At 40.6% G+C, this 17,598-nt stretch overlaps 1 long non-coding RNA gene across 2 annotated transcripts in view; it reads left to right on the top strand.

Annotated features, from left to right (window-relative positions):
- LOC128784619 (uncharacterized) overlaps window positions 1-17,325 on the top strand; it is a 28,550-nt gene extending 11,225 nt beyond the window's left edge. For both annotated transcript variants that reach the window (XR_008429554.1, XR_008429555.1), the window contains exon 2: window positions 16,245-17,325. This is a non-coding gene — a long non-coding RNA (uncharacterized LOC128784619). The remainder of the gene's footprint in view (window positions 1-16,244) is intronic.
- Window positions 17,326-17,598: the final 273 nt, after the last annotated feature.

Here is a 17,598-nt window from a genome sequence, read left to right as displayed (position 1 = left end):
TGCAGTTCCACCTGGCTTGTGTATTCATTTCAGCCATGTAGAACACCGAGCAGCCAAGTGAGACCCTGTTATAAATTTTAAAATCCTCTTCAGAGCTGAGGCTGGCATTGTCATGTTCTGTTGTGTTGCCCTTTGTTCCTGCAGGTTGCCTTGTGAGATCTCCAGGTGCCATGTAAGCAGTAGCACATAAGAGCAGGGAGGGTGTGCTTTGTGTGAAAGCAGCATGAAAAAGTGCAGCATTAGGATCAAGTTTCAAAGTCATGTCAAGTGCTAGTTAGTGTGCTTGCTTCAAGCAGTAGTTTTCTACAGGTGAGAAAAAAAAAAAACCAACATATCATTTCAGGAAGAAATAATGGAAAATCTTTCAAAAGTAGCTTTAGTTAATGTAGTAGCCTGTAAAATCTAAATTGTTTTCCTGTTCAAATGCAGAATGTGAAGGAGAGCAATTCTAATGTCTGCAGTTTTTAATGTATTTATTTCCAGAAAATACAGATCTGGTGTCCCATTCGTGTCCATGAAGAGACCTGGCTGAAACCTGTGGTGCACTGCAATAGCAGTCAAGATGAGTTGCCAAATGGGAACTGAACTTTTCATCAGCTCTTGCCACATAAATATAGTCCTGAATCTTTTGAAGGTGTCATCTGCTGGTAGTTGCTTCCCATCAGTGTTTGCTCATCTTCTATTCCTTTCAGTCAGAGGAGGTGAATTTAGACTGCCACTGTCTTGATAGCCGGGGGTTTCTTAATTGTTGTATGCTCTCTGCTTGTGGGTTCCCTCAAATCACTGTGATCTCAGTCATGCTTTGTACCTTATTTTGTACTTCATTCTATACTTGCTATTGTGAAATACATTAATACTGTGTCACTTCTGTTTAGGTTTATGAACAATTTTGAACTATTTTTGGCATCCTCAATTGATCGAAACTTCAGTGTACCCTCAAGGAAAGTGAGGTGATACCTATGGTACAGCAGAGTAGATAAGAGGTTATGCTTCTCTCTTCCCCTTCTCAGAAATCTGCTTTGTAGTTGTAGTTCTAGTTTCAAAACTTGGCTGATTTGTGAAAAGAAATCTCACTTCTCTGTGGGAAAGAGGCGTAAGCAATGGCTGATGGCCTATATCATAGGAGGAGTAAGCAGATCTGATACCTCCAGCTGTTTGTAGGAAAAAGATGGTTCTCAGAGTCCTGCTGGATGTGGTGTATACTGTCCTCACCTCGAATGAGCTTGTTGATTCTCTTGGGTTTTGGAGATTCATGGTCAAGAGTATGGGTACAGTACACTTGGTATTATTTTGAATATTTAGATTTTGGTCTGGTTAGTAAGAGGATCTGTTAAACCACTGCTGGGTTTTCTGCTCAGATATTTAGTTTATTCCCTGCTCTTTGTTGAGCCTCTATTCCTTTCTTAGTCTTGCCTCTTCTTCCCCATTCAAATTAGTTGCAGTTTGGAGGAAATTAACATTTTCCTTTTCTCTACACTTACATCAGGAATTCAAAGGACAAAATTCCCCTTCTTCACTCTCAGGAGTGAAATGCTATTTTATAGTACCCTCAAATTAAATATTGGGGTCGCTAATCTACTCCTTGCACCACAGTTCTTGTATAGAGGAACAGCTTATTTGGAGCAGTATTTGCAGAACCATTTCAGTACATCTCACTCACTATTTTCAAGTCAGTACTGCGGCCTTATATAAGCCAGTCTTCATCCGCTTAACTCCAGGACAAATGTGGTGATTAATATTTATATAAAAGCTTTCATGTTTCCACAGTGAAATTGTCTCACTTTGAAAAGAAAAGGTGTCTTTTTCCCTGTTGACTTGGTGTGGAAAAAGCTTGCAAAGGCTTCCAGCAGCACTGCATCTGAGACAGGCATCAGCAGAAGAACTGAGGTCATCTTTAATTCGGTATTTCATTTTGTGAAATTGCCTACTCCAAGAGAAATAAAACATTTACATGTATATTAACCAGTGTTTGCCAGCTCTTGGAATAAAGCCAGTTCTCTCAGGGCCAAACAAACGCTCTGAGTGAATGAGTAATAATCTGCAATTGTCACTCCTAATTTATGGATGAGTAGATAGAGCAATGTTTGCCATTTTAAGTTGTCCTATTTGCTTGAAAGACTAGAAATCATGATTAGCTGTTGGCTTGGAGTATCAATAGCATGTCTGTTTATAGCTGATTTACTCAGTATAGCTGTTACAAAAGTTCAAGACCTCTGCACATGATAAGAAGTAATTGTGAAAGAAGATGAGAACACATGAAGGTTACAGATGTTTTGGGACAGTAATTTGGAATCCACAGCCAGAAGCTGAAGGATAAATGGCATCTCTTCTTTATAAATCACATGCAAGGTCTCCTTGTGCCTCGTTTATTTTCTGAGGAAATCTGTATCATCATGTTAAGAGAAAATTTAAAAATCCATGGATTCCCAAGATAATGTCTATATTGGCTTTTGTTGTTGATAAGTAAGAGGAGAGCATACTACTGATTATCTTACAATGATTTTTCCTGTCTCTGAGCCTTTCCATTTGCTTAATTTTCCAACAAATGCAGTTAAAAACAGGTTTGGAAACATTGTTTTACATATTCATGAGCATGATTTTGTCATGAAGCTAACAACAATCTTGCCATGATTGGGGTGAATAAAAACAGCAATCAGACTCTGTTTTGTTGGTAAAGAGGTGTGTTTTTAATGGGAATACTTAAAATCCTTCCTTGTAAAGCCCATATTATATACTGCAGGGAGTCACATAGCACAGCCCCTCTGGAGTAGGACTTTATGGGAATGAGTGTCGCTCTTGAGATTAAATTATCTGCAGAGTATCCTGTGAAGTCTTCCATGAGGTCTCCCGACAGGTTGTGGAGGAGGCTGCTCCATCACACCTAAATACATAGGCAGGAGATGGATGAGAAATATGAACCTCAGCTGTCAGCCACTAAAAGCAAAGACACACAGTGCAGAAGTGAGACCCATCACTGATGTTGGTCTTCTTTAGTGGATGGACTCTTCCATCCACTTCTTTCAGTCTTTATTTTACTTCCATGCAGCTTTTCTTCTGTGTGCTGGTTTGTCTTTGTTTTAATTTTGTTGTTTTTTTTTTTCCCTGCACATTAAGGGGACTCTCCTGTGCTTTCTGTCTGAGCTTCATTATCTTGCTCACCTACTTGCACTGCATCATAACTTTTTTCTTCCTTTCCCCCCATTGCATTAAACTTCCTATCTGTCATCTTGTCAAATGAAATAACAGCAAGAGCAGTTGCTGTTGGATGTTGTAGATACCAGGATGTCCACAGCCCAGAGTGCAGCCATTAATATTCTGTCTGTAAGCTGTGGAAGACAGGCTCTGAAGAGGTGCCTAAGGACATGATTCCTCAGCCCCTCTCGAAAGGTCAGACATAGGACTTAACTTCTGTACTGTGTAGCCTTAGCTGTCACTTGATGTTTGCAAGCACTTGGATAAGATTAAAAACTAATATATCCCTCTTTTGAGAGAAGGTCAAATAATACGTGATTCAAACCCTGCACGTATTGGATCATGGTATGAACCTTTAAATGCCCATTCCCTGCATGTGCACAGCTTCCAAAACCATCCATGAACTCCAGTGCTGACTTGACTTCCACTGCTGGGGTTCCAGGAGTAACTTGGTTTGATTGTTGAGTGCCTGGTGTTAAATTGACAAGAGGGATCTACTAAGTACTCCAGTAAAATGATAAATATATATATATAATACACATATCAAATGTGGCTGGTTTAAACAAGGAAGCAAAATGAGTTGTGTTTTTAAGAGCTGGTCAGCAGTATCTTAATAAAAATAGGGGGTACCACAATATGAATTAAAAAAAAAAAAAAAACAACAAAAAACACTGAAGGAAAAGAAGACACCAAACCTACCAAGAAAGCAACACCCCAAAGAGGAAAAAAAAAAAAACCCACAATCAATCCACCCAGCAGCTTGGAGTAATATTTCTTGAAATTGCTTTAAAATATGAAACTATTAAGATTAATCCGAATCAGTCTATGCAGAGTAAGATAGATAGATATGTGCTTAGATCTCAGCAGCAGCAGGTGCTTGCAGTATTATAAATAGAAAGCAATACAAACTGAGGTGCTTATTAAATTTGCCTTTATGATGCTTTGAAGAATTGCCCTAGAACAGAAAAGAAAAATTACCATAGGCTCTGGATTAGAAGGATGACTTAAATAGCTGTGCTGCCAAAGGAAACAGAACATAAACTAGAATAAGCGATAGACTTGTTCAGAAAAGGTTATCTAACAGTGATTTGTCTCTAACATGGAGAGGTTGGCCAAGAGCTTTCGGAGGGATGTGATTGAACACGTGAGGGCTTATTTTTTTTCCATCAGTTTTAAGATGGTATTGAGTTTTAATATATTTTCCAGGTGATTGCACTGTAATCCTTTCTAGCACTTAGATTTCTCAGGTTTTTCCTTGTTTCCCTCTTCCTCTTCCCCCAGCTGACAAGACCTAATTCTGCAGGAAATATTCATGTTTGTGAACATTCTGAACTCGTTCAGAATTTTTGCAGTGTTTTTGGATAAGGCCATGTATCTTACTCAGAACTTTCTAATATTCTTGAAATACTGTAGGGTCTCCACAGAGAAGTAGCTAAGCATAGCAGCTAAGGAATCGTCAAGTAAACCAGATCAGAGCAACAGGCTCAACTGGCAGACTAATAAAAATAGATCAAAATCTGCAATGTTTTTTTTCTTTAACAAGATACTCAAATTGATTTAATTTGGCAGGGAGCATACCAGGAAATCTTAGCATGGGAAAATAAGTGTGTTGGGGAGGAGCGAATTGCTCTGTGTAAGATTTGCTATCGTACTTTTTAGTAACAAAGCACAGGCATCCTTGATGGTGGAGGGAAGGTCTGCAGTGTCACAGTTGCTCCTGCACCCTCCCTGTTGGGTCCCTGTCTTGGAAAATGCCTGGCACAGAAACAGCAAGGACATCTGGGTTGGAAATTGTGATAACATGCATATGTAGAACAAGTCATTATCACTGTGTGAAGGGGGAAAGGGAACGTGTGTAGACAACTGGACTTCTGGCATCCCTACCCAGATCTCCCTGGCCCTGCATGCACGGGCTTACACAAAGGGCCACAGCAAGCATTCAGTGTATTTTAGCTATAATTAGGAAATCATTGCAACCATGTCCTTAGGAGTTGCAGGAAAAGGACAACTAAGGCAGTGCACAAGCATGACTACCCTTGGAACAATGCAGCAGGGAGTGAAGCTTAGTCTTGCACTAAGCTTACTAGAGTTAATGCAGTATCCTGTATCACTGGTGACTCTGAGAATGATGCTGTGAATATAGCAGATTGCTTTAAAAACAACCCGAGTGGAAAAGGAGGCTGTACAGGACTAAATGAGAGGGGTGAATGTGGCTAGTGTTGCATAGGGGGAGGTGATGTTTTGGTCTGGGTAAGTGCTTTAAAAGGAGGTCACTTGTACTGTACTGTGTTGAACTGTGGTACTGATCAATAATTACTTGCTGAGTGTTGTAGAGGAACTTCTGAGACATCCTTCTCTGACTACCTGGGCTTGTTCATAATGGACTCTCTTACACACATGGCTCCACAGCATTTGTTTTTGCTTCCAAGGTTTTGAGCTGGCGAAGGTCTTGGCAGTAGAACTGTAAGTAAGAATATATAAATAAATAGGTGGTGCAAGAATCAGTGTTGCAGAGCTGATCAGGCAAAACAGGTTTGTGTTTATAGGGTGGCTTTGCTGAGCAATTCCCTTTGGTAAGAATGTGCAAAACCTTCTTTCTGTTTGTAATTTTATTAAGTCTTAATTAAACTTTCTGCATTTAAATTAGTTTACATTAATGTCACACTGTCTTATTGTGTGTATATTGACAGACACTAACAGGGATTTGATCAGCCTAATCTAGCTGTATGTAATTATGTGTCTTCCCCTTAAATAATTGCAAAGTCTATCAATCATGGCAGGAAAGCCGACTGCTTTATTATAATGTGGGATTGTTTAGTGAAATGTAATAAGACTTCAGGTTTAAGCTGGGGAGTAAACAGAATGAGATTTTACTGAGACCAGTAGTAGGAAGAAAAACTTCCCCACCCATCCTGTGTTGCAAGTCTCAGTTCTTATCTTTCCTCCCCCCATCCCCCTTCAAAAAAAAGGTGTCCTGATTGCATTATTTTCACACTGATGTTGAGAACATTTCTGCAACTGAAAGGAATTTGGGAAAGGTGTAGATTTCTGGCTGCTGGGGGAAGAGCTCTAGCTAAAACTGTAGTGCTTGTCCAGTGTAAAGTGGAGGCATTTATTTCATTCATTTATAACTTGATTATCCAGATGAAATGTGTGTGTATAAAGCAACAGAGGTGGGAATGAAATCTGCCAAATGGTAGCATTGCATAAGCTCTAAAATAAAGTTTGGAAGATGAGTAAGGAGGGGAATAACAGGTACCCACTTCATAGATTGTATTTGGGTTGACTCTCCAGTGTCATGCAGTCTTTCCCTGTCACATATAGAAGCAGGGAGAGACAGGCATGTTGCCAGCAGTCTTTCCTCAGCCTCCTACTGAAAAACTATCCATGCCAAGAAAAGCTTGAAAAACCAGAACTTCAGACAAGCCCCAAAGGGATGAGTTTGAGATGTGAATCCCTCATTCAGTGTGTTCTGACATTGCATCAGGATTGCTTTAAATCTGTGAATACCTCTAAGATACTGTATAGAATAAAATGGTAAGTGCTTTTGTCAGTGCAGTGCTGTCCATTTTCCCCTGTGAGACTGTCTGGGGGATTTCAGGAGCCCAGGTGCGTGCACGTCCATCTTGCATATTCCTGTGCCAGATAGTTCTGTATGTTTGAGCTAGAAGAGCGAGATTTCCCTTTGTGCCTTCTGAAGAAACAAACTGTTTCACAAATAGTTCTGATCCAGCATACACAGATTGTCTTGTAGTCAGGAAATACACATTTCTGGATGTTCTAGATTTGTGCTGTCTTGGACTGTTCTTCCAGCTTTTCTCTGCTGTCCTGCATCCTTCCCCTCTCCAATGCACACACAGATGTACACACACACACCTGCCGCCCAGGCTCAGCTCTTGCCTCTGTGGTTTCTGTGGTTTTAGATTTAATATTCCGTCCTTGCTTGCTGTGGGCAAGGATTTTCTGCCTGCCAATCTTTAGCCTGGACTAGCCTTTCAGTGCCAAAGTTTTAAAGACAGAATTGTAATGAAAAGCAGTGACAGTCTCTCAACTCTCCTGTTTGCATTACAAAACTGTAACATCAGGCTTCGGACTTGTTGGCATTGTGCCTGGCACGTGCCTCGGGGATCTGTCTCAAAGGCGTTTATAGTGATGCTGTCTCACAGAGTGACTGACTGTATTGGGAACCCCTTAGTTCGAACAGGGGAAGCAACAACCAGACCTCATATAGGAAAAGTGTGTTTCTCATCCAGGTCATTGTCATTTCAGAAGATGAGCGCTGCTACCCTCTGGTGACAGTTCAGCTTAAGGTGTGAGCAGTGACCCTAGAGATCAGAATGGGCTGACGCAGCTGATCTGGAAAACAGAAACATTGTTTTCACACCAGATTCCTGTTGCTGCCCCGTCTGGCAGATGCCAAAGGTTGGTCTGGGAAAGCAGCACTTAAATTTTGAGGAGCTCTGACACCAGTGACTAGGTTTTTATTTATTTAGTGTAGCTGTTTACAAACTGACTGAATTTATGTAAATATACTGGAAAGATAAATGTTTTGTATCCAAAGGAGCCTTGTCAGGAACGGCTGAGAAAATTACCTTTTATGAAAACAGCTGAGCAAACACATAATACCAAGTCATATGTTAGACGTTGTGGTTTACTGCATTTATGTGCAAAATCATCTGTAGCTGTGGAGATGCAGAATGCCAAGCTCTTCTTTTACAGCCTCCCCTAGGAATTTAATTCATGCAGTGGCAGAAACTTCATGTTTATTTTTCTTGTGTTTTCAGTAAACATTAGTTGTATTTCTTCATTGGACTGCCTGTTGGAAAAGTTGTCTTGATGTTGGTTCTCTACCAGGAAAAATACAGGTTATTTATCCACCTGTTCATGGAGCAAAAGAACTTGCCTATTTACTTATTTTGTTTTAATTGCATTCTGCTCGGTTTCTTTGCTGCATTCAGGGCAGATAGGATGGCACTGCAGGTCACCTGGCCTCTGTTTAACAATGCCTCCCCAAATGCAGAGATCCACGGCTCTTTGTTTCTAACAGAGATTGCTTGCTATACCCAAGTCCTTAGAATTGTGAGAATCATACAGAAATAGCTTTCTGCTTTGGTGGCCTTGCTCTCTCTGACTTTCTGGCAGCATTCAGTGATGGTTTTCATTTTCCAAATGCTGTGAATAGTTTGGAGACTCTCAAAGCTGCATTTACAGTAAATGTGATGTTGCAGTAATGATGGGTCAATTCAGCTTTAGAAAAAAAGCCACCACCTCTCACTAAAAAATAATGTTAAACTGACTTCAAAGAGAATCTTAATAGTTCCATACTGCTCTGTGTATAATTAAAAGCTTTCACCCTTGAAAACAGGGTTCTTTTTATTTGCTAATTGTAATTCCTTGCTACAGTCAAATAGACTGAGGTAAATTTTTATGATATTAAGAATTGGCCTCATGCTGTAACGTGAAAATCCATTTTTCACAGAGCAAAAATTTTTCTCTTAATGCTTTTCTTCATTTTTAGCAGACTCTGAAATCATGACAGTGCCACTGAAAGACAGGATCCCAGATTTAGCACTGCAAGCACTATCTTCAGGTATGCATCAATTCTTCTGTGCAGCTTCAGTGTAAAAGGAATGATCATGGAGAAGGAAAGTTTTTTTTTTTGGCTGTTGCTGCAGTCGTTGCTTGTTTTATTAGGGGATGGCTTGTACAAATTAAAAATTGGGGTATTTTATGCAGTTGATAATAAGTTCCCCTCTTTAGTGGTTGCACAGAACTCTGCTCCAGTACCATAAGAAGCTCTCCTGTAGCTGGAATATTCACTTTGTCATGGAATCACTTTTGTGTTGTTCAGAGTGGGTTGTCTGGGGAGGTTTGGCAGAGGGATGGAGGATGTGACTAGGATTGAAGTGTTTTGCTAATCCTTTGGACAGGCCCAGTCTTTAGGGTTCAGAACTCATAGTCAAATTAGCAAATCTTTGCTCTGTCACTCACAAAAGTGATTACATAGAACCAGTCAAATAATGAAGATTTTTTTAAAACTATAATTTTACTTTTAGTGTTAAAAATGAAGTGTAATAATTGTGCTTGAATGTGATGGAAATATTGCTGGACATTTACTACTGCAGTTGCCTAAAAACTGTTAAAGTCAAGCTTTTTTGCCTTTTTTTCTCCCCAAAAAGCCTCCTCCATAGAGCCAGTCTTGCAAGGCACTGGGTGCCTAATGGGTCTGACACAAACACGGGCAGGTTTAGCTTGTCTCTGTGTGGGAGGTGAATTGCAAACCAGTCCAAGTGCTGCTGCAAGTTCTTCCCGCATAGTGGCCACATTAAGTGATGAACATGTTCTCCAGAGAAGATGCAAGGGTTGTTATTTTTTACATATCTGCCAGAACTAAAATGTGAGGTAAAATAATGTCGGACCTTGGTGGATGGAAAGGCTGCATACTCTCCAGAACTGTACTCTCTGGAGACCTCATCTAGAGCTCCATGTACCAGTATTCCTGCTTGTACATCTGTTACAGACTCCTACTGAAATACTTTTCAAAATTCCCATTTAGCTGCATGTCTAATCTGGCCAAATCACCTTAGAAATTGGTGACCTTGCTGATGATGCTGGTCCTGCAATGACCAGACCTTAGAATTTCAGGAAGGAAAATTCCCCATCCAAAATGCGGTATGTCACTGCAAGGTAAAATCCGTTATGAAGTAATGATAAAAAAAATAAATCTGTGTTCCATGGAGAAGAAGCCTGGAGAAGAGGAGGCTCAGGGGGTGACCTTATCACTCTCTACAGCTACCTGAAAAGAGGTTTTAGTCTTCTCCCAGACAACCAGTGACAGGACAAGAGGACAGAGTGTTAAGCTGCACCAGGAGATGTTCAGGTTGGACAGTAGGAAGAATTTCTTCAGAGAAAGGGTGATTAGACATTAGAATGGGCTGCCCAGGGAGGCAGAGTCACAGTCCCTGGAGGTGTTTAAGGTAAGACTGGACGTGGCATTTAGTGCTATGGTCTATTTGACATGATGATCTCTGGTCACAGGCTGGACTTGATCATCTCAGAGACCTTTTCCAATACAGTTGATTGTGTAATTCTGTGATTCTGTGTGGTAGCTTAAAATAAGACTTGTCCTTTATTAAATAGTACCCATGGTTTGTGTAACAGTATTACATTCAGTTCAGTCATTCGTTAAAAAACCCCAAAACATTTGCCTGGTTTCAAAGCTAGGAAATAAAGCGTCTCTGTTGCTTAGACCCCACTTTTGTTAAGGATGAAAATAAGAATGGTATTACTTAGCTGACTTGTGGGTTTTGGGCTCCCCATGCTGGGTGGGACAGGGTTCCTTCTGCTCTGTCAGAAGCTGCTGTCCCTTTGTAGCAGTCAGTGCCTCAGCTGCAGGGAGCTGAAGTTCTGTGAGGTAAGATGGATTACCTTTGTGTGTCGGAGGCCCTGTCCTGCTGCTCTGGCTAAACAGAGCCCACGTGTCCGTTCTGCTGGGACAGTGCAAGGAGAGGACGCTGTGCCATGGCCTGGGGCTTCTGCAGCACTCAAGGAACAGTCCTGTTTCTCTGGTGGAAGGGATGGTCTTAGTCATGAGGATGGGGAGTGCTCCTATTTGAATGACCACACAGTGCTGAGCTGTGGTTCCCTGCTGGCCAGGCTTCTTCTTGCCCTTGGAGTAGAGTCCCTACCTCCTCTTTTCAGCTCTTGGGTCCAATGGTTCTTCCAGCCTCCACGCAGCAGCTCTGGCTGCATGACCGTGAAGTAATCAGCCCAGCAACAAACATAAGTAACAAGCTGATAAGTTTATTGGTTTGGCTTCTTCTCAACTCTGATGCTGGTGTGTCTTGGTGATTGGGAACTACTGGTTTGGAGGCTTTTTAATGCTCAAATAATCTGAAGAGAATTGTCTGCTTAGATGTTTTATGTCCTTTTTTTCCAACTGCTGGCAGGCAGTCTGAATACTGTGTGTCCAGATTGTCTGCTAGTTTGTTGTTTGATTTTATTTTTAATGTCTCCGTAACATCCATACCCCTAAGGGAAAATTTAAATTATAAAAATTAATTCCTGTCAGATTATTTGTTTGAATTTCAAGTTGTTTTGTTGTTCCCGGAATGTTGCAGTGTCAATAGCAGGATCATAAAGCCAGGTTGAGCCAAATTGGCTTGCATACACTTGTAATTTTGGATTTGGAGAAAAATTTGTCAGTTTAACATGGTTAATACATTCATGCTGTGAGGTTGGTGATAATAGGTTCTTTAGACATCAAGATATACAATTACTCTAAGTGCAGATAAAATCTTTTGTGCATGTGTTGCATGTGGAAGGATATGCAAATTTGCAATACTCCATGAGCAGTGGTCTAGCCTGAGTTGAGGCTGCCGTTCAAGACTCACAGGAATAGCCTTGTGTGGTGTGAGGAGCTTTTAACTGCAGATTACTGAAGCTCAGGGTTAATTTTACCAAAAAAAGGAGATGACAGACTGGCATAGATGTGGTAGGAAGTTTGTTGGTATATTTTGAAGGATATCAGTTGGGTTCCACTACAGCATTCTGGTATAAAATTATTCCTGCTTAGCCACAATTGACCTGGTCTAAGATGCTGTCAAATACTTAAACATTGGTATGAGTGACTTCAGTGACTCAGTCCACCAATTCATGTTTTTGACATTAGCTCTGCAGAAACAGTGCAGAGTAACTTAACACAGAAGACAGAATGAAGAACACTTTTGTATATAAAAAGGAATGCTGATGATGGGCAAAGAGGCATGTAATTGCTCTAGTAGGCAACCCAGAATACTAAATTAGTGAATTTGTGTTATGTTGAAGAACAATGAACGATGAAGAATGATGAAGAATGTTACCTTTAGTTTTCTCCTCAGTAGCCTGAATTTTTTTACTGTTTTTTTTCTCCTGGAAACCTTAGCTCTTCAGTATCAAGCTGGGATAGGCTTTGTGAGATGGGCGTTTAAAACAACTTTGCCAAGTCAACACTCATTTCCTTTACTTGGCAATCAAGATTGTTTCTTTCTAACCAGCAGGTTTCTGCTTTTGGGGGAAACTTTGCTATAGTGAACTTAAAAATAACCTCATCACCCCATGCAATTTTATTATTGAATTTTAAATTTCAAAATTGATAAAAGTAAGGTGAGGTTACCATGTCTGGCTACTGCCAGGCTCCTGTCATAGTGTTGTGGACTGCAGGTATGCCACTTTTGCTAGAGTGTTAATCCCTTCTGTTGATGTTCTGCTTGTGTCCCAGCTGAGGGAGTTGCTGGCTTTCCAGTTAAGGCAGTAGTTGAACCAGTTTGGTGATCACTTTCCTCCTTGCCAGATGTTTGGGCCAGTTGAGCAGTTAAGACCCATGGGAAGTAGCCTCAGGAGGATGGGATGTGTGCGGCCTGTGGCAGTGAGCCCTCCCCTGTTCAGGGGAGTCTGGCATGGAAAGGAGACTCACCTTCTGTCTGAGGAGGAAAGGTGAGATTCCAGTTCTTTTGCAGCTGGTCCAAGGCTCGACTTTGCACAAGACTGAAGTACCTGTGGGACATCACTTTCTCATTGACCTTTTGATAGTGGCTTGCTCTGAGGTGTTTTAAATGAGCAGTGCTAATGAGACTGTTAATTACACCTATCCCAATGCTGTATTACTTCCTTCCTCTCTTCACTGGCATTCAGCCTTCCCAGGGCACAAGCAGGGTGGTTGCTGGCTGAGGGAGGATGTAGCTTAGTAATGTCAGATAATTTGTCCTCATGGACTGTGCACGCCACAGGGAAGAAGACCTAATGTTGTAATCCTGCCCCTGTCACTGTGTTGGTGTGCTTTATGGATCTGTTTCTTTCTTCCCATAATTTTAGTAGTCAGTGAAGTCCAGGGGGGCTGGTAAGAGGCTTGGCAGTCAGTGTAAAGCACTCTGAATGTGTTTGTACAACATGGGCTGTGGAGTTCCCTCAAATCCAGCTGAACACTGGTTTTTCAGGGCTGTTTCATTCCAGGATGAACATAGCAGAATCTACAATATCCTGGACTTTTCCTGTGGGAAAGTGCTGTCTCTTGCAGCAACTGTCCATTCCTGGCAGTCATGGCTGGGCACCTGGTGGCAGCAGGACCCTGGCAGCAACTTGCAGAGATTCACCACTTCCATTTTATGGTTCAGTTAAGATGAAGCCTAAGGCTCATTTCTCTGAAAACTCTGGGTCAGTTTCTGTGTGAGTCCATCTCTGCCAGTAGCAAAGCCAAGTAACACGGTCTACTGGGTACGTATTTGGAGATTGATGCCAGATTCCCAAACTGGAGAGTGTCAGCTTGCAATTCAAGTGGCGATGACGTTTGTGGGAAGGCTTTCTGTTCTAAGCTGTCAGATGATAGCCAGGGTATGTACTTAACTTGGTATAATTCTGCTTCAGAATGAAATATTCATTCAAAAGAGACTTAAAACAAACATCCTGATGTTTTTAGTGTCTGGGTAGTAAGTGATGCTGCACAGAGCAAGACACATTTAATGTTAGAGAGATTGATTTCATGGCAACTCCTCTTTGTTACTGTGGTACTCAGAAAGTCCCAGGGTCTTTTACTGTCCATCACTTCTTGGGTCTTGGGTAATCTAGATACAAAACCTGCAGACATACATTAACAGTGGAAACAGAAAATAATACCAAAATACAGCCTGAAATGCTCTGCTTGGCTAATTATCCCAAAGGACAAATGTAAAACTCTATTTTGCATAGTAGTTTTTCTAGAGTTTGGTAATAAATCTTGTGAGCAGAGCAGGAGAGGGAATTGAAACGGAAGGGGTAAAAAATTTGTTTTGCCCCAGAGGAAATTCAGGAGTTAGGGAAGTGATAACACCACCACACCAGAAACCCATGGTTTGCAGGTGGTATATATCAAGAGCTCCTCCCTGAGTCAGGAAGAGTTGAAGATTTGCTGAGAAGAAAATTATGGAAGTTTAGAAATTACAGAGCCCATTTGATTAAAAGATGGGAACAGGATGTTGTGTTTAGTTGTGCCATCCAATTCCTGTTTGCCTCTCCATCGTGGTTCATTGACCACTTCCGGTCTCTAAATCAGTTTCATATTTTGATTCTAATGCTGTACCATGCAGAAGGAATTGATTCTTTTTAAGACTTGAATTTTATTGTTTCCTCTTTTGAAAAATATCCTAGGCACCAAAATTCTCCTTTTGTACGCTATCAAAACCAAAATGAAGGGTTTGCCTCAGACTGCAAGCTGAATTTGCTAAGTTTATGATCAGAAAACAACTTCCTGAAAGATGTATAGGCAGGGGATATAGAATTGATGAATCCAGCTGAACACTGCGATCTTTTCATGCTTGAGCCTTTTGTTTTTGTTGGGATTGGAGTTTTTTATGGTTGTTTTGGTTTTGTTTATTTGTTTAGAGTGCATCCAGGATGGACCATATAAAGCCAGAAGTATTGATTCTTTGCCTTGTTGCTGGTTTTCTAGTACCACAGGCTTGCTGTGATAATCTGGTCACTTCTATCAGTCCAAGTTTAGCAGAGTTATTCTACATTGTACCTTAAATGATGCAAAGTAATTGCCTGGATGAGAGTCACAGCATGCAGGTTGTTACCTGTGCGAAAGGATGAAAAGTCCTTTGTAGCTGCACATAACCTCTAGGTGAGGATTCTTGTTTTGTGAGTGTTTTTAGTTCTGTGTTGCTTTTGTGATCAGGCTGACGAATGAGATTGAGTGGTAACACCAAAAGAAAGCATCTCACTCTCAGTGAAACTTCTTACTGGATTTCAAAAAAGTAGTCATAAGACAACTTGTAGCATCAGCCAGAGATGACACATCAAGAGGAAGTCATGTCTGGGGTGAACTGAGCTTTGCACCTTTGCTTGTTGATATATGCTCCTCACCTACAGTAGCACATTAAAGTCATCTTTAGATTTTGATATTAAGAAGAGGGAAAGAAAAGAGGAAGTTGCAATAACCCACTAATTTCTACATACATTTTATTCTGAGTATATTAGAGTGATGGAAAAACCTGAGTTCATAATTTATTTCAATTCAACTCAGTATTTGATACCAGTAATTATTGCCCTCCAAATCTGTGTTTATTTACATGTGGCCTGTGTCCAGGTGTTGTGCCATGGCAGAACTGGGGGATGTAGTGGTGAAGAATGTAGCCAATGGCTGGCATCCACCCTTGCTGAGCCGTCAGAGAATTGCACAGCTCCAGGCAGCTCAGGGGCAAAAAAACTTTGGGTATGGAAATACTATGCCCCTACTAACTCTCATTTCAGAGAGGCTTTCATACTGTGCTGTGTTTTTGTTAATCTCATTTTGTAGATACTTCTATATTTAAAATTTGTCTAGGAGATTCTTTAGAACAACTATTTTCTACTTTATTGATGACTCCTTGTCTACACCAGTGGTTTGTTAGCACACTCATTATCACTTGGGCTTCTTTTCAATTGTCAAAGTCAGCTGCAATAAGAGTGACAGTACTGAGTCATGTTATGATTTAGACTTTGCTGTGTGGCAGCAGAACCAGAAGTATTAAATTAAGCAGCTCTTTCTCCCCATTTCTTCCTGTTGGGGTCCCTTTATGGCAATAAATACCTGTTGTGGACAATAAATGCATGTGTCAGGGTGTGTGCTTGCCCCTCCTTGTTCTGCAAGTTTGTGGGAGCCACAGCCCCTGAGCAGGGACCCTCTTTCCTGCCTCCTCCAAGGGCAGCTGGAACCCTCTGTTCATGCAAGACTAATTCAGATTATTTTCATTAAGTCTTTAGCTGTGTTACCTTGTTAGTCTTGGAGGATAAAATATAGGTGCTGAGCTTTGTTTCTGGCTTAACAGAGTACAATACAAGTTCAGGGTTCTTGGATTGTTACACACCATGATGAACTGCTCTGGTTTTTATGGGGAAAGTGTTGTGTGGATGAGCTGAACTCCATGATTCTGTTTCCTTGAAAGAAGCTGCATCGGTGTCCATTGGATGAAATATTTACCAAGTGAAGCTGCAAATGTTTTTAGTAACTGGAATATGTGTAGATCTTGCTCAAAATAATTGTTTTCTTTCTTTTGCAGTTTCTTGCACAGCCAACCACTCAGCAGAAAAAGAATTCTTCAGCCTCTTGTTTAAAAAGACCTTGGACAATCTTCTGCTGTTCCACTTATATTTCAGCAAAAGAAAGATCCAAAGAGGAGGATGAGGCAGCTTAGAGGAAAACCCAAAAAAGAGACCTCCAAAGATAAAAAGGAGAGAAAACAGGCAATGCAAGAGGCCCGGCAACAGATCACCACCGTGGTGCTTCCCACACTGGCTGTCGTAGTACTGCTGATTGTTGTGTTTGTTTATGTAGCGACTCGTCCCAATACAACTGAATGATGCAGCTTTTCAGACTCTCTAGCTTTGGGATATTAATTTTACCAAGAGCCAAAAGGAACTCTCTGCCACTCTTTTAGTACTTTGCAAAGGATCTTGCTGGTATTTTCAGTCTTTCTCTTGGCTAGAGTCCCACAGATTCTCTTTAGGAATGTAACATAAAACGTATTAGTGAATGTGCCAGTACGTTTTATGGTCCAGTTATGTGCCTTTCAGACTTTTAAAAATGGTGTTTTTCGTAAAGCTGTTTGAAGCTCTATATTGTAAAAGGAAATCGTGTTCTGCTATAAATTTGTAAAAAATCAGCTTTCAGCTTTTATCACTGTTATAGATAATGTTGCTCCCATGAGCTCTTGTATGTCTATTTCAGAACTTCCAAAGAAGTACATTTCTTCTTTGTACTTAATGTCATATGAAGTGCTTTGATTCAGAAAGGATATATTTATTTTTTGAATAAAAGAAGTCTTACTTGGAATCTTCAAATTATTTTGCAAAAAAAAAAAAAAGTGACATTGTGAGCGCCTACATTGTGTAATATTTTTTTCATCAACCACTATATAGTTCACTCAAAAAGAATTTCTTTTTGGTGTGAAATGCCAACATGCAAAGTGAATACTTCAGGACCTGCTGGATGGAATCTTACAGAATTTGGACAGGGAGATTCTGCCAGGTTATGGTGAAGTAACTAATAACAAACTACATAAACACAGATAGTTGCTTATCTGAATGTTCATTATTTGAAAATGTGTAAGTGGCAATAAAAAGGTGGTTTTGCATACAAAACCTTGATTATTTGTTTTATTAAGAAGGGAGAAGTAACAGTGTAACTTTGGTCCCCATCCCGTCATTGGAAGGAACCTGTGAGCATAGGTTGGGCAGTTTAATTCTAGGAAATTAAGCTACAAATTCTCATCAAAATGCCTCAATGACCCTGTATTCTACTACAGCCCTTTCTTATTCAAGTATTTTAAGGCACTCAATAGGCATTAACCTTCAGAAGATTTTGAGGAAGGAGATTGAGAACTCCTCACTGCTGCTTAAATGCAGGCCAAACAA

The sequence above is a fragment of the Vidua chalybeata genome, chromosome 2 (genome assembly GCF_026979565.1).
Source record: "Vidua chalybeata isolate OUT-0048 chromosome 2, bVidCha1 merged haplotype, whole genome shotgun sequence".
NCBI classification, from domain to species: Eukaryota; Metazoa; Chordata; class Aves; order Passeriformes; family Viduidae; genus Vidua; species Vidua chalybeata.
Note: the sequence above shows the minus strand (reverse complement) of the source record. Positions and strands in the feature narration are given on the sequence as shown.